Genomic DNA, 13,166 nt, shown 5'->3' on the forward strand with positions numbered 1-13,166 from the left:
ACCAAATATCTCTCTCTCCTTCTAGGCACACAGGAAGATACCCTTTCCTGCCTTCTAAAGTTTGGATGGCCATGAGACGAGCTTTGGCAGTGAAAATAGGAACAAAATGCCACATGTTCCTTTCAATACTTTAAAACAAACAAACTTACTTCCTTTCAGTAACATTCTCATGATATAAGTGATTGAGAAGCAAACACGGCTGAGGTGAAGTCTAGGTAGTGATGTGAACAAACGCCCTTGATTTATAGGTAACCAGACCTAGTTTGACTTTGCCCTACCCACTTCTGTGATCCTAGGCAGTTCAATTCGTATGATGATTTCTTAGTTTCATCATTTTTTAAAATGATCACACTTAAATTTTCTTTTTTAAATGGATCACATTGCCCCCAAATCTCTTTCACATCCATTAGTTTTTTAAAATTATTATTTTGCTGTTTCTTGTGATAATAGAAGCAAGTACATATCAGAAATAATAATTTCTTTTAAGATTTATTTATCTGTGAAAGAGAGAGAGAGAACACGAGAGGAGTAGGGGAAGAGGGAGAAGCAGGCTCCCCACTGAGCAGAGAGAGCCCCATGTGGGGCTTGATGTGGGACTCGATCCTAGGACCCTGGGATCATGGTCTGAGCAGACCAAATGTCTCAGAAATAATAATTTAAAATCAACTATGTTAATTCTTGTGGAAATTCATCGTGGCTTTAATTTTTCTTAATGTCATATCTTTTTATGCAATTTTATAGTAATAAACTTACACATTTTTAATGATATTCAACTCATTAAATATTACTAATTATTAATATTTATCCTATGTGTTAAGTTATATCAATCTTCTCTATATTTTATAGTTCTCAACTTTTAAGCCACTTAACCAGATAATGAGCTTCACCAGATATAGTTGAACTTGAAAACATTCATCTGTACATTCAGAACATTTTGATAAAAGCTATATTCCCCTTCTCTTCTAAATAGATCTTTACTACTTATTTCTGTGTGCAAATTATTATTTATTTAAATTGTGATGGTAAAATAGTTACACATAAGTAACTTAAAATAGTTCCAAATAAGTAGATAAGGGCAGTTGGGTGACTAGGAATTGTGCAGAAGTTTAATAACCACTGAATGGTAATCAGGGAGAAGTCAAAGGAGAGAGCCCATCTGTTCTTTAGAGAGAGTATTAGGGCCAATGAACAGTTAATTCTTTCTTAATTAAGGAGGTGACATATCCCCTTCTTTTTTAGTACCCAGAATCACAAATTCATAAAGATGGACTAAGAATCCACAAATAATAAAGCACTTTTTTCTTTAAAAAAAAAAACAACAGCAGAAATCATCATATAACATGATCCAGGTTTGTAGAAGACAACTGAGGGATGGCACCTTCTCTTGCTCCCTCCCCTCAAAAATGATCTATTAGACTTAATAGTGTGTGGTACAAAAAACCTTCTAAATCACAAGAATCCCCTTGTATTGCCAGTAGGAATCACGGCCAATACTTTTACATTTGAACCCTTTGGAGAATAAATATTTCTTTTGTTGTCTCTTCCTGCCACTTAAGATCAAGAATGTTTTTATTCCTTTTTTTCATTATTAAAGTTTAAATTTCTCTTGAGATGACAAAGTCCCCGAATTAATGAGGGAAAGACAACTTAAGTACAATTATGGGTATACATAGAATTAGAAAATTTTCTGCAGTAGAAGAGATACATCTATGTATATCATTTCTTTTTTATTTTTTCTTTCCTCCAACAAAGAGAAACCATTTGGAATAGCATCTAGTTTTCTTCCTCTAAAATTATGATGATGTGATGTAGCCCTTTAAATATATTTAGCATACACAAGTTGGTCGGTTTTATGTTTATGTATGACCCAGAAGGATGTTCAGATGATGAATTAGCATCGACAGGTCCCTGCTCAGCTGCTACTTACGAGTCACAGGAAAGTAACATCAGTGTATAGATTAAAAACATCATCAACATCACACTCCCGAGAGGTGAGTTACTTGGTTAAAAAATGAAACATGCCTTTGTAGTAAGGATGCATGGTCTGATGCGGCATCGTCTGGAACTGTATGATGCAGCACAGTCGGATTTTGAGTAAAATATACAGAGTCATCTGTGGCTGTTACGGTCTGCACTGCTGTCTGCATAGATAACAGCTTACATGGTGCCAAGACAAATTAGAATAACTTCTTCTTAACAAATTAATTAATTCACCCCACAATTCACAGAATTCTTTTTTCTCCAAGTTCAAGTGGCAAACCTGGAAGTTAAGGGATCATGGGCCCATTTTGTGTGTTTTCTCTGAATAATATTTAAATTATTGTGGGGGCTCCTGGGTGGCTCAGTTGGTTAAATGTCTGCCTTCGGCTCAGGTCATGATCCTGGGGTCCTGGGATGGAACCCCGAGTCTGGCTCCCTGGTCAGCGGGCAGTCTGCTTCTCCCTCTCCCTCGGACTCTCCCCAGGCGTGTGTGTTCTCTCTCTCAAATACATAAGTTAAATTAAACTAAATTAAATTAAATTAAACTAGAGGACATGAACTTGTATCACAAATGGCAAGGTATATTAGTCAGGGTTTTATGTAAAGAAAATTGATTTTTGAAGCACCTGGGTGGCTCAGTCCATAAATGACTGCCTTCAGTTCAGGTCATGATCTCAGGGTTCTGGGATAGAGCCCCAAGTCAGCTCCCTGCTCAGCAGGGAGCCTGCTTCTCCCTCTTCCTCTGCCTCTCCTCCTTTTCTCATGTGCTCTCTCTCTCTCACTCTCAAATAAATAAATAAAATAAAATAAAATAAAAAGAAAATGGTTTGGGCTAACTTGAAGAGAAAATGAATCTGTTTGAAAGTTGTACACGTAATCATTCTGGAAGTTGGGGGATTGAGAAGAGAAAATTGATATGGGCAACTGGAGGTCAGCCCAAGAGCAAGAAGCACAGCCAGTCGTGACTGTTGAGTACTCTTAATGGTTTCCACCGGCACTGCCACTAGTGGTCACCAAGGCTGGGGTTGTATTGTCTCTGCCAGACGGTTCAGCATAGGACTCACAACACTGCTGCCGCTGGACTCCACGTCTCTCTCTAGTGAGCAACTGCAGTTGCTGACTTTTGTCACTAGTAGTTTCTCAGCTCCCTGCGTCTATTGAAACCCTGGTTGGAAATACCCAATTGGCCAAGCCTGGACTGTAAGCCTCCACTCAGGTGTCTCCAGCTACTTTGACTTCTGAGGTGGGAAGCAACACTCAGACGGGGACTGTCCCATGATAGGCGGGTGTGCTGGGTATATTCAAACAACCCAATCTGCCACATAAGCTTTGCTCTGTCACTTTTCTGTGTGATGGCAAGGATATGCAACCCACTGAAAGGTGCTTTATAAATATTTTCATTTAAAAATGTGTTTGCATTGCCTGAAAGCAGTAGAATTTTCCCTTAAGCATTATGTCATATATTGATAAACTGAATTTAACATTATCTAAAATGTTTATAACCCTGTCTTCTTTTAAATATGATGGCACAGGAAATCAGTGTCTGGATTGTTTATTTTTTTTATTTATCTTGAGAGAGTATGACCTATTTCAGAGAGATTTAAGTTGCCTATTAACATTATACCTTCCTTTGTGTTGCAGATTACTTTAATTCATTCACTCAAATATTTCCTAAGCACCTAGACACTGGGGACAGAGTAGGGCTGACAAAAAACAGCTGTGAGTCTTATGGAACTGATCATTTATTTTGCCAATCATTATGGCCAGTTCTAATCCTGTGCTCCTCCTTTGACCCCTCAGTTTCAGGGGTGGGAGTGAGGAACTTACACAGCAGTGCCTTGTTCCCTCTATTGCCAGAGGGTTCACCACTCCTCTGGGCATTACTGCACCTGGTGTAGGGTCTGATGTTATAAGTGTGTGAAATACGTTTACTTAAACTACCATAATCCTATGTGTTTTCCCAGACTTGACTCTCCAACTTTGTTGATTACTGTTTACTATAAGGATCCTTTTCCTTGTACGAGTAGGAACAAGGCTTTGAAAAGGAACAGCACATTTGAGGCCATCCTATCTCCTCATGCAATAGCACGTGTGATATAATTACATGAGTTTAGGGCATAAATTTAAGCTCAATTCCTCTCTGACCCCTGTTCCCATTAGTCCTAACTTGCATGTCTACAGTGATGCTGCTTTAGGCTCCATTATGGAGTAGACTGGAGTGGTTTTATTTCATAAGCCATCATTCTCGCATTTTTCTTGGTCTCTAAGCCTTGAGAATACGGCAAGTGACAGTTCACATTTGTAAGAATATGACCAGATAAATCAAGTGCTCTTATTTCCTTTAAGTGTTGCTCTTATGTTCAACTTCTTGCTTCTATGTTCATTTTTCCTTGTACTGAAAAAATAGGTTTAAGATGGTCTTTCCTCATCTTTAATGTTTTGCATTTTTAATACAGTGTGCCTAGCTATGGGGTTTCTCTTCCTGTCCTCCCTTGCCCTACCCTTCTTTGCCCTCCCCTGCCCTCCCCCTTCTCTCTTCTTCCCTCCCCTTCCCTTTCCAACACGGCTACCATCGTACTATACCTGTAGGTAGTGTGGCATATTTATCTGAAAACTCATGTACTTCTTCAATTCTGGAGAATTTTCATCCATTATCTCTTCAAAACTTGTCTCGCTTCCCTTTTCTCCATTTTTTCCCCTTTGAGATTATTAGAGACGTGTTGGAGTTCTCATTTTACATATCTTTATTTTGCTTGAGTTTTTGACTTGTTGTCTCTTTCTGCTGCATTGTAAATAGTTTGTTCAGTCCTGTTTGGCCATCTGGAGATTTCCTAGTCGTTGTCGTCTTCTTCTTTTTTTTTTTTTTTTTTTCTTATATACTCAGGACCTAGAACATCTTAGAATTGGTGATTGTGCTATTGGCAATGAACCACAGTGGTCCTCCTGTGATGTGTGGATTTAAATGATGTTATCTTTTTTCTGTTCCCCTAACACTGGTCTTCTTTTCTTACCAATTCTGCTGCTATTTCATCAGCAAAACTGAAGTAAGTGATTAGAAATTTGATAATGAGAAATAAGGTAGCTAGACCAGCAAGATGAATCTGTTGGACATTGTTACTCTACCCTCATGTACACTCTTGACTCAACTGATCCTGTGTTTTCTCTCAGTTTGTCCAATGAAAATATGCAGGCCAGAACCTTGCATTTATAAAACAGTGTGTTGGGGGACGCCTGGGTGGCTCAGTTGGTTAAGCGGCTGCCTTCGGCTCGGGTCATGATCCCAGGGTCCTGGGATCGAGTCCCACATCGGGCTCCTTGCTCAGCAGGGAACCTGCTTCTCCCTCTGCCTCTGCCTGCCTCTCTGTCTGCCTGTGCTCACTGTCTCTGACAAATAAATAAATAAAATCTTTAAAAAAAAAAAAAAACAGTGTGTTGGAATTAATTAGTGTCTCATTTTCAATTCAAAATTATATAACACTGTGAACATACCAGAAGTGTTGATTAGCTCTGGAAATCCATGGTAGACCCAAAGAACTGAGTTTCTAAGTTGCTTTTTATCACTTGCCTTTCCCAAAGGAGAATGGACTCCCTTCTCTGAAAAATATAAAATAAAACTTCTATTTCCTCTGATTCCCCTTTTCAAAAGGTATCAAGATAACAGATGTGAGGAAAGGGGAGGACTGTATCTTCCGTGGCAGCAACATGTGGACCACAGGATGCTAGGCTGACTGTGTGAGCCTACCTGACTACAGTGGAAACACAATGCCCCGCTCCTTGACCTGAGTAAGTCCCTGGTCTGCGTACCAGTGAAACTCCCTGGTAAGTGAGAAGCCACCACTTACATTGCTGACTACATGGGTCATACATTTGTTGCAGGACTTTGTGTGAAATGCAGACTTCTTTGCTGAGGGTGGGAATCAGGTCTAATTACTTAGGAATAGAAACAGAAAAAAAAAATTTTTTTTTTAAAACCTAAGTTTTTTTGGAATGGAATTCCTGCTTACCTGATCAGGTTGGGTCCAAGATGCTAATAAACCTCTGATGTTTTGCAATGTGAATGATGGTGGAGGAGGTGGAATAGGAAATGGTTGTCCCTAACTCTGCTGCTGCTTGCCTCTGCTTCAGTGGCATCTGTTCAGTGGCATCTGACTCTAACCCATCTTGCCTCAGCTGGATAAAGGGAAAGCCATGAAAAGCAATTAGCAACATTTTTTGGCCCTTCAGTAACTTCATGGTTATAGTATTGTGCCTCCAATATCCACGGAAGCTCAGCTAGTAACTGAATTTGGTATGTTATTAATCAAGCCACATGTTTTTATGGGGAATTTTCTATGGTCTCAACACTGGGATTTTCATGAGAGAGGGTAAAAAAAAAAAAAAAGATACGTTCTCTAGTAGGGCACATTAACTGATTAATCAAATGCTTCTTGGGATTTACTGTTGTGCCAAGTGCTCTAGGGAAAACACAGGTGTTTATATAAGATCTCTTATACTGACAGATACCTAAGTCTTTTCTGAATGAAACAAAAATATTTTATTTTTGATAGTTAAAATTTTCTTTTCTATGAATAATTTTCATGTTCTTTCATTATGAGGAATTCGTATCTCTAAAGATGTAGTAAAACTGAGTACATGGGATATATGTTCCTCTCAGGCCACACAGATTAGTTTTGAAGATGTAACAGTCTTTTAAAGGTTTCTCATTGGTAAGGAAGAAATGGGTTTTAAATACCAGATGGTACAGCACCAAGAGGAATGTATTTATAATAGCTTTAAGTAAGTATTAGAGCAAAAATTGAACAGTCATGAGTAAATTTATATATACATATAAATTTATATAAATATATTTATACTATTATATATAAATTTATATAAATTTATTTCTTTATTATATATTTATATATAAATTTATATATATAAGAGAAATATATATAGAGAGAAAATAAATATTCTTCCTTATCACTTGCTCACAAATATTTAACTTATATTAAACCTTATTACATGAGAACTTCCTGGTGATTAATTCTCGAGAGTATAAAGGTACAAAGAACTTCAGCAAGTATATTAAAATCATAGTAGCCTTTAATTTGAATATGACAATGGTGTTGTTTTATGAAATGGTTTCATAGCCTACATTTTAAAAAAAATAAGCTTGAAGTTGGAAAAGTTTGGAAAGAGAACTCTGAGCGGCTACCCTAAAGGCAGTTGGCTAACCACGACCAACGGGTAGATTGATATGCTACGTGTATGGAAGCAGATGAATTAAACTTTGCTTTAAACAAATTTTCATTAAGCATTTGGCTTATCTCACCTGTGAAGAAGTTCACAGTAAGAAACCTGGCATCGCCACTTGTCCTATGCAACTCTGGTTGGGAGTGCAAAGACAATTTTCGTGCTTTTCTAGTTTTCTGCTAGAGTCGTAAATATGCCATGTCCTTGGTGCTGTTTTTGCTGAGCCTTCAAAAAAGAGGTGATATTGTGGCAGTTTGGAAGATGAAACTGTGTATAATCAATAAAAAATTGTTCTCTGTCCCCATTGATCTCACTTAAAAAACTCTCTATATAAATTCTAGAAACTATTTAAGAAGTAGCTTAAAATTAAATTTAAATTATTTAATCATGAGAAGTAAATGCAAAGTAAAGAGAATCTGAGGAAGCAGACCAGTATTCACCATTCAGAAATTTTCTTGTCTTTCCAGCAATAACCTAAAAGATAATCCATTAATTACTGAAGGACTTTTTAATCTGATAGTATGGATATCTTTAACAAAACTCACTAAAACAGGGGCACCTGGGCGGCTCAGTCGGTTAAGCATCTGCCTTCGGCTCAGATCATGATCCCAGGGTTCTGGGATAGAGCCCCACACGGGGCTCCCTATTCAGCAGGGAGCCGGCTTTTCCCTCTCCTCCCTGTTTGTGCTCTCTTGCTGTCTCTGTCTCTCTCTCAAATAAATAAATAAAATCTTAAAAGAAAAAAAATCACCATATTTGGTCTCCAAGGAAAACTGGTATGTGAATGTGTGCATGCAAAAACATAACAAACTTAACTTGCCTTGAAATTTTTAAAAATGTTTAAATAATGTAAATATAAATATACATAATGTGAAATTAAAATATTTTTAATTTTTTTAAATTTTAATTTAATTTTTTTAAAGATTTTATTTATTTGAGAGAGAGAGAGCAGAGTGAAAGCACAAGCTGGGAAGAGAGGCAGAGGGAGAGGGAGAAGCAGATTTCCTACTGAGCAGGGAGCCCCATACAGGGCTCAATCCCAGGACCCTGGGATCATGACCTGAGCCGAAGGCAGAGGCTTAACCAACTGAGCCACCCAGGCACCAGTGTAGGGCTTGAACTCATGATCCTAAGATCAAGACCTGAGCTGAGATCAGAGTTGGATGCTTAACTGACTGAGCCACCCAGGTGCCTTAGAAATTAAAAGACTTTCTTTTCAAAAGGAGACTTTAAAAACGTTGAGCATTAAATCTGTCTATAAGCAGACTAAAGCATTTCATTGCGATAATTTTTCTGCATGCAGGTTATCTCATAGAACACTCATGCTCCAGTTTCCTTGAGAGTAAAGAATATATGTTTAAAGCCAATGGATTATTAAATAATGCAGAAAGCTTAATTATCATTTTCTTGGACTATTCACTAATAAAATAAAGTTGAGATAGGAATAATTATAAATATTTTAAAATATAAATTGATGATCTAACAAAGTTTTTTGCTGTTTATTAAAATCTGTTTTATCAGACTTCTTTTTTTCCCAGTTATGCTGGGGTTTTTTGCTCATTTCCAAATTCACTGTAGTCATGAGAGCAGCTATATGTACTGGGAAAGTCAGATTCAGCTGTCTGCTTTCATGCGAATCACACCATGATTGTGGATCTTTGAAAAAGCATAATAGGAACAATTTTTTATATAATTGTATTAATATTAGACCCTTGTTGAAGTTAGTGAAGTTGACTTAACTTTAAAAAGAAAACATTAGGGGCACCTGGGTGGCTCAGTGAGTTAAGGCCTCTGCCTTCGGTTCAGGTCATGATCCCAGGGTCCTGGGATCGAGCCCTGCATTGGGCTCTCTGCTCAGCAGGGAGCCTGCTTCCCTTCCTCTCTCTCTGCCCGCCTCTCGCCCTACTTGTGATCTCTGCCTGTCAAATAAATAAATAAAATCTTAAAAAAAAAAAAAGAAAACATTAAACATTCATTTTTTTCTTTATAAACTTCATAGAAGCTTTGTAGAATACTTACATTTATAATGGATAATGTGGTTATATTTGTGAATTTTAGAATCTTACCTGTAGTATGTGGATAATATTTTTGTGAAAAACACATATTGTATATTTCTATCTTTCTGTTCATTTTGAAGAGTAAGGAAAGATTATTTTAAGACCTGGTCTTGACACTTTGCAAATCTCTTCAGTTTATATGTAGTCCTTCAGAGGCTTGTGAAAAATTGTTCTAAAAAGCGCATAGAGGTGAGACCTAGTCAGTTGAAGTCCTCAGCCAAGATAAACTTTAGAAGCCAATATACTTTTTTTTTTTAAGATTTGTTTATTTAAGGGAGAGAGGGGAAGAGAAAATCTGAAGCAGACTCCACGCTGAGCGAGGACTCGATCTCAAGACCCCAAGATCATGACTTGAGTTGAAACCAAGAGTCAGGCACTTGATTGCCTGCGCCACCCAGGTGCCCCCTAGAAGCCAATACAATTCTAAAGAGAAAATCTCTATAAAGTATACAGAACAATCCTCACACACTGAACATCTAACTGCAGGGAAAAGCATGGAGAATAACCATCATCACCTACCCTCTTTGTAAATGATTCATATGGAGTATTTAACTATCAGAAGATGGAAGGTCAATAAATGTCGCATGAATTTACTCACACAGATTGGAAAATAGGTTGACATATGCAAAATGCACAAATGATCTTCTAAGAGTCCACTCTCATTGAAAAATACTATTCTCATGTTAATTTACCAATTTTACTCCATATTGCCTAATTTTTCTCCATAAAATTTAAGTGAGAGATTCTCATTTAAAAAACAAATACCTTCTGCACATCCCCCCCCCCTTTTTTTTAGAGAGAGAGAGAGGGAGTGAGAGGGAGTAGGAGACAGAGAATCTTAAGCAGGCTCCACCTCTGGTGTGGAGCCCATTTGGGGCTCAATCTCACAACCCTGAGACCATGATCTGAGCTGAAATCTAGAATTGGATGCTTAGCTGAGACACCCAAGTGCCCCAAACTACTACTTCTTTTATGTTTTTTTTTAAGATTTATTTATTTATTTATTTGACAGAGAGAGAGAGAGAGAGAGAGAGATCACAAGTAGGCAGAGCAGCAGGCAGAGAGAAATGCTGAAGCAGGCTCCCCCGTGAGAAGAGAGCCCGATGCGGGGCTCGATCCCAGGACCCTGAGATCATGACCTGAGGCAAAGGCAGAGGCTTAACCCACTGAGCCACCCAGGTGCCCCCCCCACTACTTCTTTTAAAAGAATGTTTATCATCAATATAGCTGGTACACTAGTGCTAGCTTGTACCAGCTCATGAGAGCCAACTGTATGTATATTTTCACAACTCTGTGTCCAGTGATGTTCCAAAGGTAGCTGGAAATCAAGTGTGGTGGGAATATTTACATCAAAGAGAAAGAAATTACTATAAATCGTACTCCTGGCCCGAGAAAGCTGGTTTACCACTATACCATTAAACATTAACATATAACAAAAGGAAAAGAGAAAATTGCTTGGGGTCAAAATCCAACCTTCCAATTAGGGAAACATTTTAGAGATTTTTTTCAGAGGATATTATAAAAGATTAATGTGGTTCTTATCAAAATCCACTATGTTTTATTAACATATTATTGAAGTATAATGAAGTTCATCAGAAAGAATGAATAGGTATCTATTAGCTATTAAAAACACTACAAAAGTCCAAGAATTAAAAAGCATGGTACCAGTGCAAGGACAAAAAATTGGATAGAACAAAATACATACTCCAGAAAAGGACCCTATCATATACTATAACAATATTTACCTCGAGAACGACTGGTTGGTACTTTGTAAGTTAAAAGGAAAATTATTTGTGCCCCATGCCTCATCCAGTAATTCAGTAAGTTTCAAACTAGAATTTAAAAATATTAACTGTAGAAAAGGTAAAAGGAAACAGAATGTTTACCAACTGTTTCTCAAACCTCTGCAGGTAGAAAACTTTCTAAGTTTCTCTCTTCAGATTTCTGCTTCCCAAGTTGATGTCCGTTGCTTTCATTCTAAGAACTCAAATAAGCTAGATACACTGGAAAAATCACACGGTTTTTGTTGTCTTTTTTTTTTTTTTTTAAATCCCATCAAATTGCTGAGGCTGCAAAGAAACCTAATGAACTAAATTCCAGAAACTGGGGACCTCTGGCTAGCAGAGGGAAGACAAAGAGCTGCCCTCAGCCCTAGCAGGATGGTGGTGTTGGGGGAGGAAGGTAGGCTGCAGGGACAAAGTGGCCAAAACAATTTCAGCAACATGTGGGGGAGGGGTACCGATTAGATTCCCAAGTGTCCCGCGTGACCCCAGAACTACCACTGAGTCCCAGGAACCCACTCTAACTTCTTTACAAGGAATGGCACTTCAGTAGCACGGTAACACTGTGTTACCACTGCCTACCTACAACTGTTAATTGCTGTTTTACAAATACAGTAACTGAGGTGGAGAGGCCAGTAGCCCAGGCTCACAGGGTGAGTGGGAACCAGGATTTATGCTCAGGCAGGGTGACCCCCTAGGTTTCAGTCTTAGCTTAGATGCTATTCTGCTTCCCAGTAAATATTTAGTCAAAGGTTATTCATCACTATAGCCTGATGAAGTTATTTACTGACTGAATGTACCCAAATTATTGAGCACTTTTCTCACACTCTCTACAAGGAAGCAAATTCAATACATATAATTTGAAATTTGAAAGCATTGAAAAATTAGGACAACTAGTTTATTTTTTAGAACCAGCAGCTCTCTATGGGTGCAGGTGCTGGGGTTTTCTCTTCCAGAATTCTGATGTTTAAGATGATGCATATTTGTTTTAGATTTAATAGCTATTCTCTAATCAAGGGAGTATCCATGAATTAATTTCCATGCTAATTTAAATTCTACAGTAATGTGTATAATTCTCCCTTTGCTCATTGTAGAGACCTACACCTTGTGTCCATAGGGGGTGATGCAGGTAAAGTTACACTTCCTATCATTTGCAAGTGTGTAGGCAGTTCTAAGGACTAACTCATGGTGAAATAGAGTAGATACTTTGCAGAAAAATCTGAACTTTTGGGAGTTTCATAAATTGTTTCCTGAATTTTCTTCACCAATCTATCACCCATCACCCAAATATATGCCAGTCTTTTGTTGTTTGAATAAAAACTATAATGTGGGTATGTTGCCTGTTCAACTATTATAATCAACTTCCCAGGCACCTATAGCAATAAGGTACTTTTCAGAATTAGCAATGGGTTTGTAAAGGATTATAAAGGGTTAGAGCTTTTCCATATTTGATGTTTCCCCCAAATTTTGTTTCTGGGAGCACTTTTTACTAGGGGTCCCCCAAGCGGGAGGAGGAAAGGTACTGCCAGAAGCCTCTCTGATGGGGAAGGGACAGGCCCTTCCAGAGGAGCAATCTGCCTGCCAGGAATCTCAGCCGAGGCAGTAATGAGGGAGTAATAGAAAATGCTGGTTAGGCATCGTAGGCAGTTCTAAAAAAAGAATCATAATATAAGAAATGCTGGACAGTGCAGTGATGAGAATCACTCTCACAGCACCCCAAACCCCTTTCCCTGAAAGTCTCACCTCCTTGATAATATCCAACACTGAAACAGTGTTTTAATACTTTAGAGATTGTCGTCTAACAGCCAAAACTTGACCTTGAAATCTATCCTTCACTTGCCATGGCTGGTTTTCCCAAGGCTTTGATCTCATTAACCATTGTTGATTCTCTTCTGTTTCCATCTTCTAGTCATTTTTTCTTTGTCTTTCTGCTCTTACTTTTGCAATTTTTATTGACAATGAGTCTTCCCAAGCTCTGATGTCACATAATTGGCACAGCATACACAGTTAATTCTTGAAAACCGAACCAATCTCTAATGGAGAGGCATTTCTGCCTGGAAGTCACAGCATCACCCCAAAGCCTGAAACCACCATACTGTCTTGCTCTTAAAATAAG

This window comes from Martes martes (assembly GCF_963455335.1).
Source record: "Martes martes genome assembly, chromosome: 11".
NCBI classification, from domain to species: Eukaryota; Metazoa; Chordata; class Mammalia; order Carnivora; family Mustelidae; genus Martes; species Martes martes.